Source organism: Zosterops lateralis (assembly GCF_965231275.1).
Source record: "Zosterops lateralis genome assembly, chromosome: 1".
Classification (NCBI taxonomy): domain Eukaryota; kingdom Metazoa; phylum Chordata; class Aves; order Passeriformes; family Zosteropidae; genus Zosterops; species Zosterops lateralis.
The window spans coordinates 142,895,275-142,907,929 of record NC_139762.1 but is presented as its reverse complement, the minus strand read 5'-3'; positions in this window follow the sequence as shown (position 1 = coordinate 142,907,929).

Here is a 12,655-nt window from a genome sequence, read left to right as displayed (position 1 = left end):
CTGACTCATCCATAACCACTTGGAGAAGTTTTTATTTTAAACTGGTTTAAAACTGGATTTATTTCAGAGCCGGGTTAGGTTATTAAATAAAACCTTTGCTATGCTGATGTGATGAGCTGACTAGCTGAGTGTTACTAACCTTTTATTATCATGTGGGAAATAAATGGATTCAGAGGGCATGAGTCACGGCTCGCCTGTGCACGAGCACAGAGCTGGCTCTGTTCTGGGCTGTTTGCTGAAGACCTTCTGGCTGGGTGGCTGCAAGCACTCAGTGTGATGGGCCACAGGAGGAGGTACTTCTGGCTGACTCAAAGCCTCACTAGAAGCTCTCAAGGAAAGGAAAGCTGAGGAGGACTCGGTGTTTTCCTTGTTCCTGCACTGTCTGTGTGACAGGTTGATGCAAAGGACAGAGCACTGCCATCACTGCCCCCCACAGGCTGCTACCTCAGCAAGTGGGAGAGATGAGCAGATTAGGAGGGATGCTGAGGGCCTACACCCCAGCATCTTATGTCTAAGCTCTTGTTTTTTCCTTTGGAACCATAGAATGATGCATCTATGCTAAGCTTTTTTTAATGATGAATTAACTGAACTTAGCTCAAGACTAATATAGGTGTATTCTGGGTGTCTGTTTTCCTAGTCCTGTCCAGCCTCTGCAAATACTCACTCCCTCCTTCCTTGCCTTTCACCTGGTATATTCCACAACAGTCCCAGTAATCAATCATAGGACCTAATTATCCTAATCTGCCTTCTTTTCTGACTTATTAAAGCCTAATTAGTTTATAACAACATAGAGGCTGGAGGTAATTTGGGAACTTGGAGGAGAAAAGCCAGCAATAATTGAACTGCACTAATGAGGCTTCAGCAGAACCCAAGTCCACAGCTGTGTTTACACTGCCAGTTTTTAGGAAACCTGGATGCAACTGCCCAAAGGGTGTTAGTAGAGGATAGCAGTGTTGCTCTGGGGCAGGTTAAACAACTTTGTGTTAGAGGATGCTATGGGCTTTTCCTGGTGCTTCCATGTGCTGCCAATGTGCTGTGTGGTGTAGCCACCTTTATTGGCCTGTTAAAGGTGTGTGAAAGTGTTGAGATGTGGCCAAAGTTCTCAGGTCTTGGTTACAGCACCTGTACTATAGGTTGGTAGATAGAAGAAATGGTAAAGGGGCCTATTAGGTATGAGCTGGGATGTGGTAAGAGAAAGCTACTGGGTGCTGTTTGCCATTGTGCTGGAGGAAGGAACAGGGCTGGAAGAGCTCTTTGGCTGATGGTTAACCAAGGGATTTTGATAGCTGTTAATACACTGCTAAATTGATTTGAGAAATACTTGTTAGAGCTGAGCAGATGGTAGTGCCATGTAAGGCAGGAGTTACAACACAGATAGAAAAAGGGTGGTACCAATAAACATCTTCTTCCTATTCTACAGCAGTTTGTCACCTGGATAATGGTGGGACAAAGAAATGCACCTCAGAAACTTGTCCTGGAGAGGCACTTCTCTAGGACCAGAGTGACTGCCACGTACTACTGTCAGTGACAGCAGTACAGATTTGTCAGACACGGCTCTTGAGTGGTACAGCTTTCATTTAGCTTTTCAGTACTAACAGGCTTGTCCCTCATGGTGCATACTGTTACCTGGCTGATTATAGAGATGTGGAAGTCTTTACATCTCTAAATTATTTAGATTTCTGTTAGTGCACGTAGTAGTTGGATGAATATTGAGAAAGCCTTCCACTTGACGTTTGTGATCTGAAAGTTGTTTTGGGCTCTCACAATTCATTTCAATTTGAGGATTGCAGAATCAGCTGTACAGATAGTTTTGCTAAACTTTGCTTTCAGCAGGGCATTGACCTTGTTTTTGTAACAGCTCTCAGTTTTTGCAATCCCAGTGCTGTAAAATAAATAAAAATGAATAATGGAGAGACTCAAAGTAGTATGGGAAACATAAACAAAGCAAGCAGTAGCAATATGTGGCTGACTCATCCCCTCTGTTATCATCCAGATGCTGTTAGAGATTTCAATTTCTCTTACAGAATATTTCTGTTGCATTAGACAAAGTTTAGGAGATGGAGTTTTTCCCTTAGTGTCATTATCTTTCTTTTCTTCAGAAACCAGTGCTGATATTCCAGGAATGCAGTGGTTGGGGTGAGATATTGAAAATACTGATGATTCCAAGCTCTTGCTTTGGTAGTCCGCGTTGCTTTGGATATCTCTGCTGCTCATACCTGGCTTCTTTTGTGCCATGTATACTTGGAAGCTGGGGAATTCTATCCCCAAAAAGTGTTAGGTGAGCTTTCTGTTTACAGCACAAAGATGTATCTAATCTACTGAAACTTTCTAGGAATGACAATAATGGCTGTGCTGGTGTAAATACTTTCTGTATCAAGAGCACAGCAGGATTTTTGAGAGGTACCTTCTGATTGCTGCTCTTTGAAATAGAACCCAAATGTAGGCAAAACAATACTGAATCTCCCCTAGAAGTGCTATTCATCCCTGTAGAGGTAGGATAGTAGGATGGTAGAGTGACAAATCTAAGTGCAGAACACTGCTTTAAACTTTTTCTTTCTTATTGCTGTATAGTAAGTACTGAATTGCAAACTGTAAGCTATTTCTCCTTTTGTATTCCCACCCAACTTTTCTGATTGTTAAACTTACTTGAAGAAGAGCCAGACTTAGCTTGCCCTTTCACATGTGTTAGGCAAAACCACAAACAACAACTATGCCAAAACTTGCCTGGAACAAGTTTATTACACAGCCTAATGAGACTTGACATACAACCAGAAAAACAGGAAAATATTTTAGCAGTTGGGAATCCTTATTAGAAGAACTTGTCTTTCTTTTTATTTTTTCATTTTTTTTCAAACTTTTAAATTTCTTTAATTTTTTTTTCTCCCCTTGGGGTTAACATCAGTAAAAGACATTATTTTTCAAAAGCACTAAATGAGATGGAGAGATCAAGGCCCTCATGCATCTCAGCTGGCTCAGGATCTGCATGCTCTCCCCATCTGGGCTGCACAAGGGGCTCTTCCAGAGGGTGATTCAGAGCATCTAATTTAGCCTTCCCTGGAGAGCAGTTCAGAGGTGTCTGCCTCTTTGATGAGAGAATTAAAAGTCTGAGGGCAATGAGTGGTTAATCTAAGGGGAATTCATACCACACACCGAGGTGCCAGAGGCATTTTAATAATGGGACTTGAAACCCTTGGCTCACGGTAACCGGACTCTTCATTCTGTCAGGATGAGCATCCCCAAACCCTCGATTCCCTAGTGTAGACCTGCTCCCTGTTAACTCAGGGCTGTTCTGGCAGGGGCACTGGGCTTTTTTCCAAGGGCCTCAGATCAGGATATTTTCACACATATAAAGCACATCTTTCCATGGGCAGACTACCTCTTTGCACAAAGGACGTAGTAATTTCAGCGTCACACAGCCTCAGCTCTGGCCCTGGGATGTGGCTGGGAATATTGCCTACTATAAAAGGGCTGGATCCTCTTCTGGCCACAGATTAGAGGATGGTTTAAGGTCAACACCTTTTTGGGCTCGTATAAATGTTCTCCTCTTCTGACTCATACATCAAATTGTTGTTTTTACGCAAAGCTATCCTCTCTCCTTCTGAACGTAATATTTTCCGTGTTCAGTGGTGTGACTGTAAGAACGGGCCTTTACTGATACTCAGCTACTTATTTTTTTCCATGAGGCAGCCCGAGCCAAAGAGCAAATAGCGGGATCCCAGCGCCTGCTCTTGGCCAGAGAAACGCGGTATTAGGAATTCAGCTCGCTCAGCCGCTCATCACTATTATTTTTGCAAACAGCAGGGGGAGCTCAGATCCTGCCTGAATCCCAATGAAGCCGAGAAAGTAGAGTTTGTTGAAATTCTTTTTATTTTAATCAGGGGTAAAACCCCAACTTGTGAGGTTCTTCTAACAAAATTGCGTGTTTTCCCCAGCACGACATAGGGAGACAATTAGAGCGTGTAGAACAGGAGCATTGCTGGAATGGTTCTTGTGACCTTCTAAATGTGTGCAGTTAATCTTTCTTCTTTTATGGAAGAAGGTGAAAAGCAACTTTAATACTTGTTTCATGGGATCAGTCCCCATCAGATTCTGAACCTGGGAAAGGCTGAAATCATTCTTATTTAGAGGAAAAGTAATGCCTGGGAATGATAGACCAAATCCATCCTTGAACCTGGCTGTTCAAAGGTAACTTTGGTTTGAAGGTATTTAGCAGCATAAAGCTACTTTGTTCTCTGAGTTCTGCATGAGTACTCATTAATCCACTCTGCATCCTCACACTTCTGTAGGTAAATGAGCACAGCCAGGCTTTGTTTGGTGCCTAAGAAATATGAACACACAGATGGCAATGACTGATGTGAGATCACACTGTCAGGACAGGATTGGGAGATTAGGATCTGGCTTCTCCATGTTTCCCTCAGAAAGGCTGGAGCAGTTGTTGTCAACCTCTTTAATCCAGAATCCAAAATTCATTTCTAATTGCTTCCCCACACCCCCCTGAGATCCCGCAGCCTGTCAGATCTCTGCACAGGCAGGTGGGGAGGCTTGCTGGGGGCTGGCAGAGGATGACAGGGGCATTGAAGAGGTTTTGGATGGGTGCACTTTTGGGGAAGATGGGAAGCATGTTAATCCAACTCTCTGGATCTGCTCCAGTGGGGAACCCTGTGGGAAAGTGTTGATTTTGCTATGTAACTGATGTAACATTGGGGATACTCTCATGTATCCCTAGTGCATGCCTTGTGATTTGGAGACTTTGAAGTGAACTGAGCAGTCCCCAGGTCTGTAGGATTATGGCTCTTCAGGGCTGTGTGGGCAAGGTGAATTTGTTGTCAGGCTTGTAGGAGGGAATCATACAATCCACAGAGCCAAAAAAAGGGGAGAATAGTCCTAGATGTCAAACCCTAGTCACAGTCTTGTCATATTTTTGCAATATTTCCTTGTGAGATATATTTATGATATTTCTTGAGTGACTATATCATCATGAGTGTCTTTGGTAACACATTGTGCAGACTGACCACGGTATCCAATGCAAACAATGTCAATGCAGTCTCCAAGGGGAGAAAATAAACTCCTGACTAACCAGGACATGCAATAATAAAGCTAAACCCTTTTCTTTTTCTATTAAATGTCATAATCTGTTAAAAAAATTCTGTTATTATTTAGTAGGAACTGTAATTTCTTAGACAATTATAGACAAAACAATTACAGGTTTTTTTTATCCTTTAGACTTGGACCAGGTTTATTAACTTTTGAAAGCCAGCTTATTATTTTGGGAATTCTGCCTGCATTACAGGATTTGTAGTAAACCTATGGGTGGACAAAGGAAGAGTAGTAGGATCAGAGAAAAAGTATGTTATTGATGAACTCAGTATTGCTTGTACTACTGAATGTGCTGTTAGAGGCTGGGGATACATAACGTATAGCTAGATGAAGGACTTCAGCCTTTCAAGTGGGTAGGAGATGAAAGCCAAAAAAAGCAAATTTTAGTAGAAGCAGCTGAACTGAGAAGGCCAAAGCTGGATGACAATCCACCTGCCTGCATGATGAACTCTCAACAACTTTGGAATGCCTCAGAAAGAAGAAAGGCTAAAGAGGGATGAGCAGTTGTCTCCCTAGAGCAGGAGACAGTTGGAGCCAGCTGGCCAGCTTATGTGAAAAGTAGCTTATATGGCATGTGAGTGTGAAGAGTGCACTTTTACTGCTCTTTGAAAGAAATGTGTCCTTACACGCATTTGCTGTATGCAGCCTCCCTATCAAATGTAGTGAACACCAGACTGCTGTCTGTGAATAGGTAATGGTGCTTCCCTACCACTTCAAAGTCTGTATTTCACTTTTTTTTTCACCATGATGTTAAAAGAAATGATTTTTCTCCTTTAAAAACCACAGCCACTGAGAAATTAATAAAGGGTGCTGTTTTTGAAACTCCCAGGGGGGTGATACTGCCTCTCCAAGTTTTGCTGTGACTTTTGCCTGGGAACCAAGCCCTGGACTGGATCCTCACTGCTGAATAAGACTCATAACTTCAAGCAAAAGTATCTGAGACAGCATGATGGAAGAGTCAGGACCTGATGTTTTGTTGGGACAAGAAGACAGCAATCTCGTCATAGGTTTGTGTTCTTCATTGCCCAGTGGTGGATGGCACCAGAACCAAGGCAAATTCATTCTTGGATTGCATCTTGCTCGTGGGCCACCCCAACTGGCAAATCCTGTATTTGGGTCACATCTGGCTCACTTACATGATGTTGCTGACAAATACCTGGGTCTTTTCTGTGCCGAAGCAGTGAGGCAGCAAAGCCTCACTGTCTTAGAAGGAGGCACATGGAGACAGCTGAGGAGGATGTGGGGGAGTGGGAACCAACTGAGAAAAGAGCCATGCTAGGCTGTCTTTTTGCTTTTCATTTAATGGTAAGGGAGTTTTAGGACAGCTGAATCTTAAGTATATTAATAAGTAATTTATAAGTATATGAAAGAGAAACTGAATAAAAGAATGAGGCAAGGAAGAGTGGTCATTGACAAGGAGTCAGGAAAGGATGCTGGGCAAAAGAAAGGCATGGTGAAACTGCAAAGGGTTTTGGCCTCAGGGAGGTGACATGCCCCACCAGCCCTTCAGAGGGTGGCACAGGGCTGTCACCTGTGCCTGATTTGGGAGGTTGCTGACACCTCCTGTACCTCGTGCTGGTTGCTCCAGAGTGCTGGCTGCCAAACCGGTGTTGCTGGGAGGAGGAGGGGCCCCGGGCCACAGGGAACTTGTTGCCTCCCTTCTCTCTGTGTGGTCTCCCCTACACAAGCCTGGCCCCAAGGCTTTTGTGGAAAAGGGCAATCCCTGCTAGAACATGTTTCTGCTCCTTTATCAGTTGCTGCGGCTGTTGCTGGTTGCTTTATTGTGAGCAGATGCCGTTTGCTCAGCTTATTGACTGGAAATTGCACACAGCTGCAGCAGGGAAAAGAGAGCCTGAGTTATCTTACCTGCAAAGGCTATTTAAATGAAAACTTCAAACTCCTCTTCATCCTCCCATAACGTTATTTAATATACAACTGAGTCTCAGTTTCAGAAAGCTTTTGAAACATGCAAATAGATAGTGGTGAATTAAGATTTGGACAAAACTGATCCTTCATTAATGTTGCTTTGCAGTTACATGCCACATGTATCCCAGACAATATAGGATTATGGAGCAACTGATGCTATGGAGCCTGCTGCTGTAAAAGACATAATGTACTCCTTTTCATGAACTTCATCAAATAATGCAGGTCTATTAACCTCCCCTCCTCCCTCTTAAATCATATAACTATCATTGAAATGCCACTTTGAAAATGTATGACTGCAGAGAATGGTTCACCACTAATTTAGGAAAAAGTTGCTGTCACAGTCTGAACCTGGCCGACAACTTTTAAAATAAAACCCAATAAATTTTGGAGTCAAAGTATTCAAGCAGAAGAGAATTGAACCTATCCAGAACATTGTCTCTCAAACTATGTTAGAAGATCTAGTTTATTGTTTGGTTAGGGTAACTTTTCTCATTAATATCATAAACTCAGATTGTTGTTATCACATCAGCTCTATAAATATATCTGTGGTTTATTTTCTTCATTTCTTTTATTTATTTATTTTTTAAAAAAGAAAAGTGGAGCTTGATTTTGTGGAGTTAATGGAGAAGACAGTGCCTAGCTTTCCATAACTAAGTCAACTAAGTCTCTAAGACAAGAGGCTTAGGCAATCACTGGAGAGCACTACATTTCTCCAGAGGGGAGTTTGTGTGTATTAGGTCTCTTCTCTGGAAGCACAAGGGCACACCCAGGAGATGAGTAGGGAGTGAGCAACCCCTTGAAGTGGGAATCTGGAATTAATCTGACAATCCTCTGTCTGCCATTTCTGTAAAAAGACTTAAAGAAAATTTTGGAACCTACAATTGGCATCCTGATTTTTAGCATATAGCCTTGACTCAGAGTGAACCCATGTGCTGGCAGTCTTTGGTTTTAATGGATCTGCTTAATGAGCCTGTTGCAGTTTAAGCTCAGCACCTCCTGCAAAGTAGAAGCAACAGTTGCCTTAATGCCAGGCAATTAATAGAAGACATTTCACTTAAACTGGACTTTCCTGGGCATTGCAGTAATCATTTCTGTCAGGTAACATTCATGTTGAAGTACTCATTCATGGCTGTGTAATCATGGCAAATTCTGCCTGTCCAGTGGAAAAGCTGGAAACAGGACTTGAAAAGATTGAACCACTTTTCTAAGAAAATTAAAATCTACTCTGTTACGAAATCAGCTCTCAGCTCACATTTGTATTCCAGACAACAGGTTTATACATCACTGAAATGTCAAAGGGCCCAGTGCTTATAGCACTGACAAGAAGAGAATTACGAGTACTACCATTAAGTGGGAAACCTTTGTGTTTAAGCTGTGGTGTGCTTAGATGCATATAGAAATGGCCTTAAGGGGCCTGACAAATAAAAAATAGCAGGACAATATTAACACAAAGGCTTATACCAAGAAGTTATGGAAAGTATTAACTTTTTCTTCTTCCCTAGAGTAGAAACAGACATTTCAAAGGAATTCTGACCTGAAGTTGGTAAACTGATAAAACCTTTTCATCTTACTGTTTATGAGAAAGAGAAGAAGGCTTGTTGGAATACCCTGGCAAAATTACAAGGATTCAGATTCTTGGCCAGTGTCCACTATGGAACTCCCTTTCTCCTCACTGAGTATATCAGACTGATGTACTGCATGCACTGAAACTGCCCCAGAAGGAGCCGTAGTAATGCTCTGCTCAAAATAGCTCCAGGAAAATACTGAGATGGTTCATTGCTGAAAATTTCACTAATGTGCTTGTGCAGACTACTATGCAAACATATTTAATACGTTAATCTGTTTCCTTACAAGTTGATTCTGCCTTATGGGGTGTGCTGGATTGTGGCCTGCTGCAACTGTTTCAAAGAGTTGCACAGACCTTGACAAAAATAAGTGTAATTATAGCATATGTAGACTTCTTACTTTTCAAATGCCATGCATTTGGAGATATATCTAGTCCAGCACAGAGGAGAGGATTTACAAAAGGTCACAACACAAAGCTACAGGAGTTTTCTAGGATGAGAAAATCTCAGCCTTTACTTACACCATAATAACTCTACTAACATCTCCTAGAGTTTTGTGCCTGTAACAGTAACGAAAACCCCGTGCAGGGCTGGCTGCAACTTGGAGAGATCATTTGCTGCAATTTCTCAGGGAGATGTTGAGGTGAGGTTTGTGGTGGGAGAACAGACACCATAAAACATCCTCCTTTGGGATGTGGTAATGCCTTTTGGATCAAAGGCCTGATGATCCTTCATCAGCACCACATCCTCTGTGCTCTTTTTGCCTATTCCCTCCCCCAGCTCCATCCAGGTCAACACTGGACCAGGAGTGGAGCTGTGAAGGCAAAGGTGCTACGCTCTGCTTTTTTGGAGAAAAAACAGTGTTTTTGGATATGGCATATTCTGAACCTTGGGACTCTGCAAAGGTAGGTCTAGTTCAGTGCTCTCCAGGATGAAGATGACCATCTGTTACATTCCCTGCTCTCTTGCTAGTACAAGTATTTCAAGTATTGTCCCTCTAGTTTGTAACATTTGCTATGACATATTGAGATTCTAGACGTTTGGAAAAGTGATCAAGAATATCAGATAATTTCAGCCAGACACAAACCCAGAAATTACTGGGAACATTTTTAGAATATCTGTGATCACTGGATTTCCAGCCAGTTTTCCATTTCAGTGCAATTAATGCATTACAACAGGAGGCTAGAGCAAGGAGAATTCTGGTTTGCTGAACTGGGGGAAAAGATATTTTTGTGTGTTTTTTATCCTACAGCATCCCAGATAAAAGCTGCTGGGTCCTTGAGCTGTGTATGAATTGTGCACAGAAGAACTCAGTGCATCTCTTCCCAAGCAGAAGGGTGTCATTCATAGAGCAAAAGAAGTAAGACCCTCATCCCTCCAGGCTGTATCATATTTTCTCACATTTCAGTAGGTAATGAGCCATGAAGGTTGAGGCCAAAGGTTCCCAGCACTGGTTGAGGGTAGTTATCTTCCCAAACCAATGGCCCTGGGGTTGTGATTCCACTTTCAGTTGCCAAAGCATTCTAGGGGAAAAAAGGCAATTAAAATAGTTTTTGTGTTTTTTTAAACAACTACCATGTCGTTAGAGAGGTTTTAGGAAACCATTGGGAAACCATTGTGTTACTGAACAGTAGTAACATTTAAGAAATGGGAAGTGGCCTGGCTGCTTTTTTAACTTAAATAAAACAATTCAGCTTCAAGCAGTGTAAAGTACATAGGAGCTCAACATCAATAGCAGAAGAATACACAGGTATTATCTGAAAAATGGGGCAGATTTTCTGCATCTTTAGTAGAAAAGGTAAGACAGAAGTATGTTTGTTTTTCAGCTTTGTGATCAGTATTTTCATCTCTCTAGAGCCACGGTGCAGCTCAAGTCCTTGTGTTCTTGTCTTCCTTAGATCTGATGTCTGCAGTCATCGCACCGTGTATAATTTTAAATCGCTCGCCTTTAGATTTTTATTTTTAGTCTGACTGCATGAAGAAATGATCAGACTCTGAGCTGGTTTCCATTTAAGAAACTTATCTGCAAGGAATGGATAGTTGCTGTTGGAAGATTGCATGGCAGGTGGAGGGAGATGTGCATTTTTATTCCCATGCAATTATAGATATAAGGAATATATCACTAAAGCAGTTCACTGGAGAATGGGATTGAAGCACAACAAAGAGAAGAAAGTTCCACTGGATCTTCATTCAGTATCGAGAGAGAAGGAACACCACTTGGACAGGAGACTGTCTGGAGGTTGGGAGAGCCATCTGTCTGCTCCTTTGGTGAGAGGAAGCTGCAGCCCATCTGGGTATGTACATACACAAACATGGGCTCTCTTCTAACAGAGCACAACCACCCAACCAGAAGAGCAGAACTGAGCAACTGCCATTTTTCCATGCAAGGCTTGAGTGGTTTGCAATGGTCCTTGACAACAGCCCTTGACTTCAGCTCTCCTAATCCATGTTGCAAGGTTCTGTCTTGGGCTGGGAAATACAGCCTTGAACCAGTTCAGAGTTTCTGTTAGCTGCAGCAGCAGCCTGTGCTATCAGCCCTGGGCAGGAGCTGGCAGGAGACCAGGGCTGCAGTGCTTTCAGCTCTTCTCCCAGTTGCAATGTCTGGAGTGAGTTCAAAGTTGGGCAAAATGCCTCTGCATCTGTGGATATGAGCTTTTTGTTGTGTCTATAGCCACGATGGAGTTCTACATAGAAGATATTACAAGTTTTCTCCATAGTCCTATCTGTTGCTATAATCAATTATTGCCATTGCACAGAGACTCGGGTAGGTTTATAAGGAACCATCCCCAAACCCCAGCCTATCTGTGCTGGACATCTACATAGGAGCTACTTATGGGGGAGTAAAAGTCAAGTGCTATTTCTTTGAATGGTTTTCAGCTGAACATTTGTTCCCATTGCTGTCACCACAATTGGAGACTTTAAGCATCTACGAAGATGTGTCCCAGAATAGAGTCCAGTTGTTGGTGTGAATTTTTTTTTTATATTTCTCAATAAGGATGATGCTATTACTTGGATCTGATCTTGTGAAACAGAGGAGGACGCCAACCTGTCAGCCTGATCATCTGATTCCCATTCAGATTATAGCACTGACAGTGTATTTAGGGAAATTAAAGGCTAAATCTCCTTTCTACTCTATACTGAAATTAATAAGATCTTTGGTTGTTTTTTTTTCCCCTAAAAGTCCAGATGATATTCCTTTCAGGACACTGTCTGGAAACCTAATGGAATGATCTTACAGTCCCATCTGACCTAGGTTTTTCATTATCCCTGCTTATTCAAAAGGTGGTTTGTCATGTAGCAGCTATACAATAAGCACTGAGATTTTACAAACTGATGTTTGTGGGAATCTCCTAATGCAATGCTTGTGTTATCTAGCATTCTGGTACATTGAAGAGCTGTGAAATTTGCCTCTTCCATGAATTCTGTTTCTGTATCTTGCATAAGTGATGTCAGGCTTCAAGGTCTATCATTTAAACAGGTTACTTCATTTAAAATGCTGTTAGAGACATCATTGGAACAAGGAGGAATTATCAATGCTCTCTGATTAACTACTGCCAGGACCTCTCCATTGATTTTTCCAGCTGGGGTGATGGTTTGAATCTATTCTTTTGCCCCATGACAGTTAAAAATCCAGATATCTTTGTTCAAGAATGAATTTTCCAATTTAGTTCTGTTTTTAAAAAGAAACTGTTAGATTTTTAATTTGTTATTACAGAGTTGCATGCAAACTTGAAAACAGATTAGAAATAAACAGAAATATGAAAATATCATAAAGAAATTGGGATTTCCTAGAATCTATTGACAGAGGAATTGTTTTGAACTATAAGTCTTCCTAGCATTTGGATTCCTTTCTCTGCAAGGTCCTTAAATTCTTGAATAAAATAGGAAAAACACCCAAATATTTTCTTTTATTTTAATGCAAAGTCAAAGCCTTCCTTAATGTATATCTCAGAATGAATTCTGTGCTATGCTTTGACTCAATGACTCTGCATTAATCTGGAGAATGTGATAGTGATCTACCTTTCGAAAAATGTACAGTAAATTGCTCTCAGAAGACCTCTGCTTAC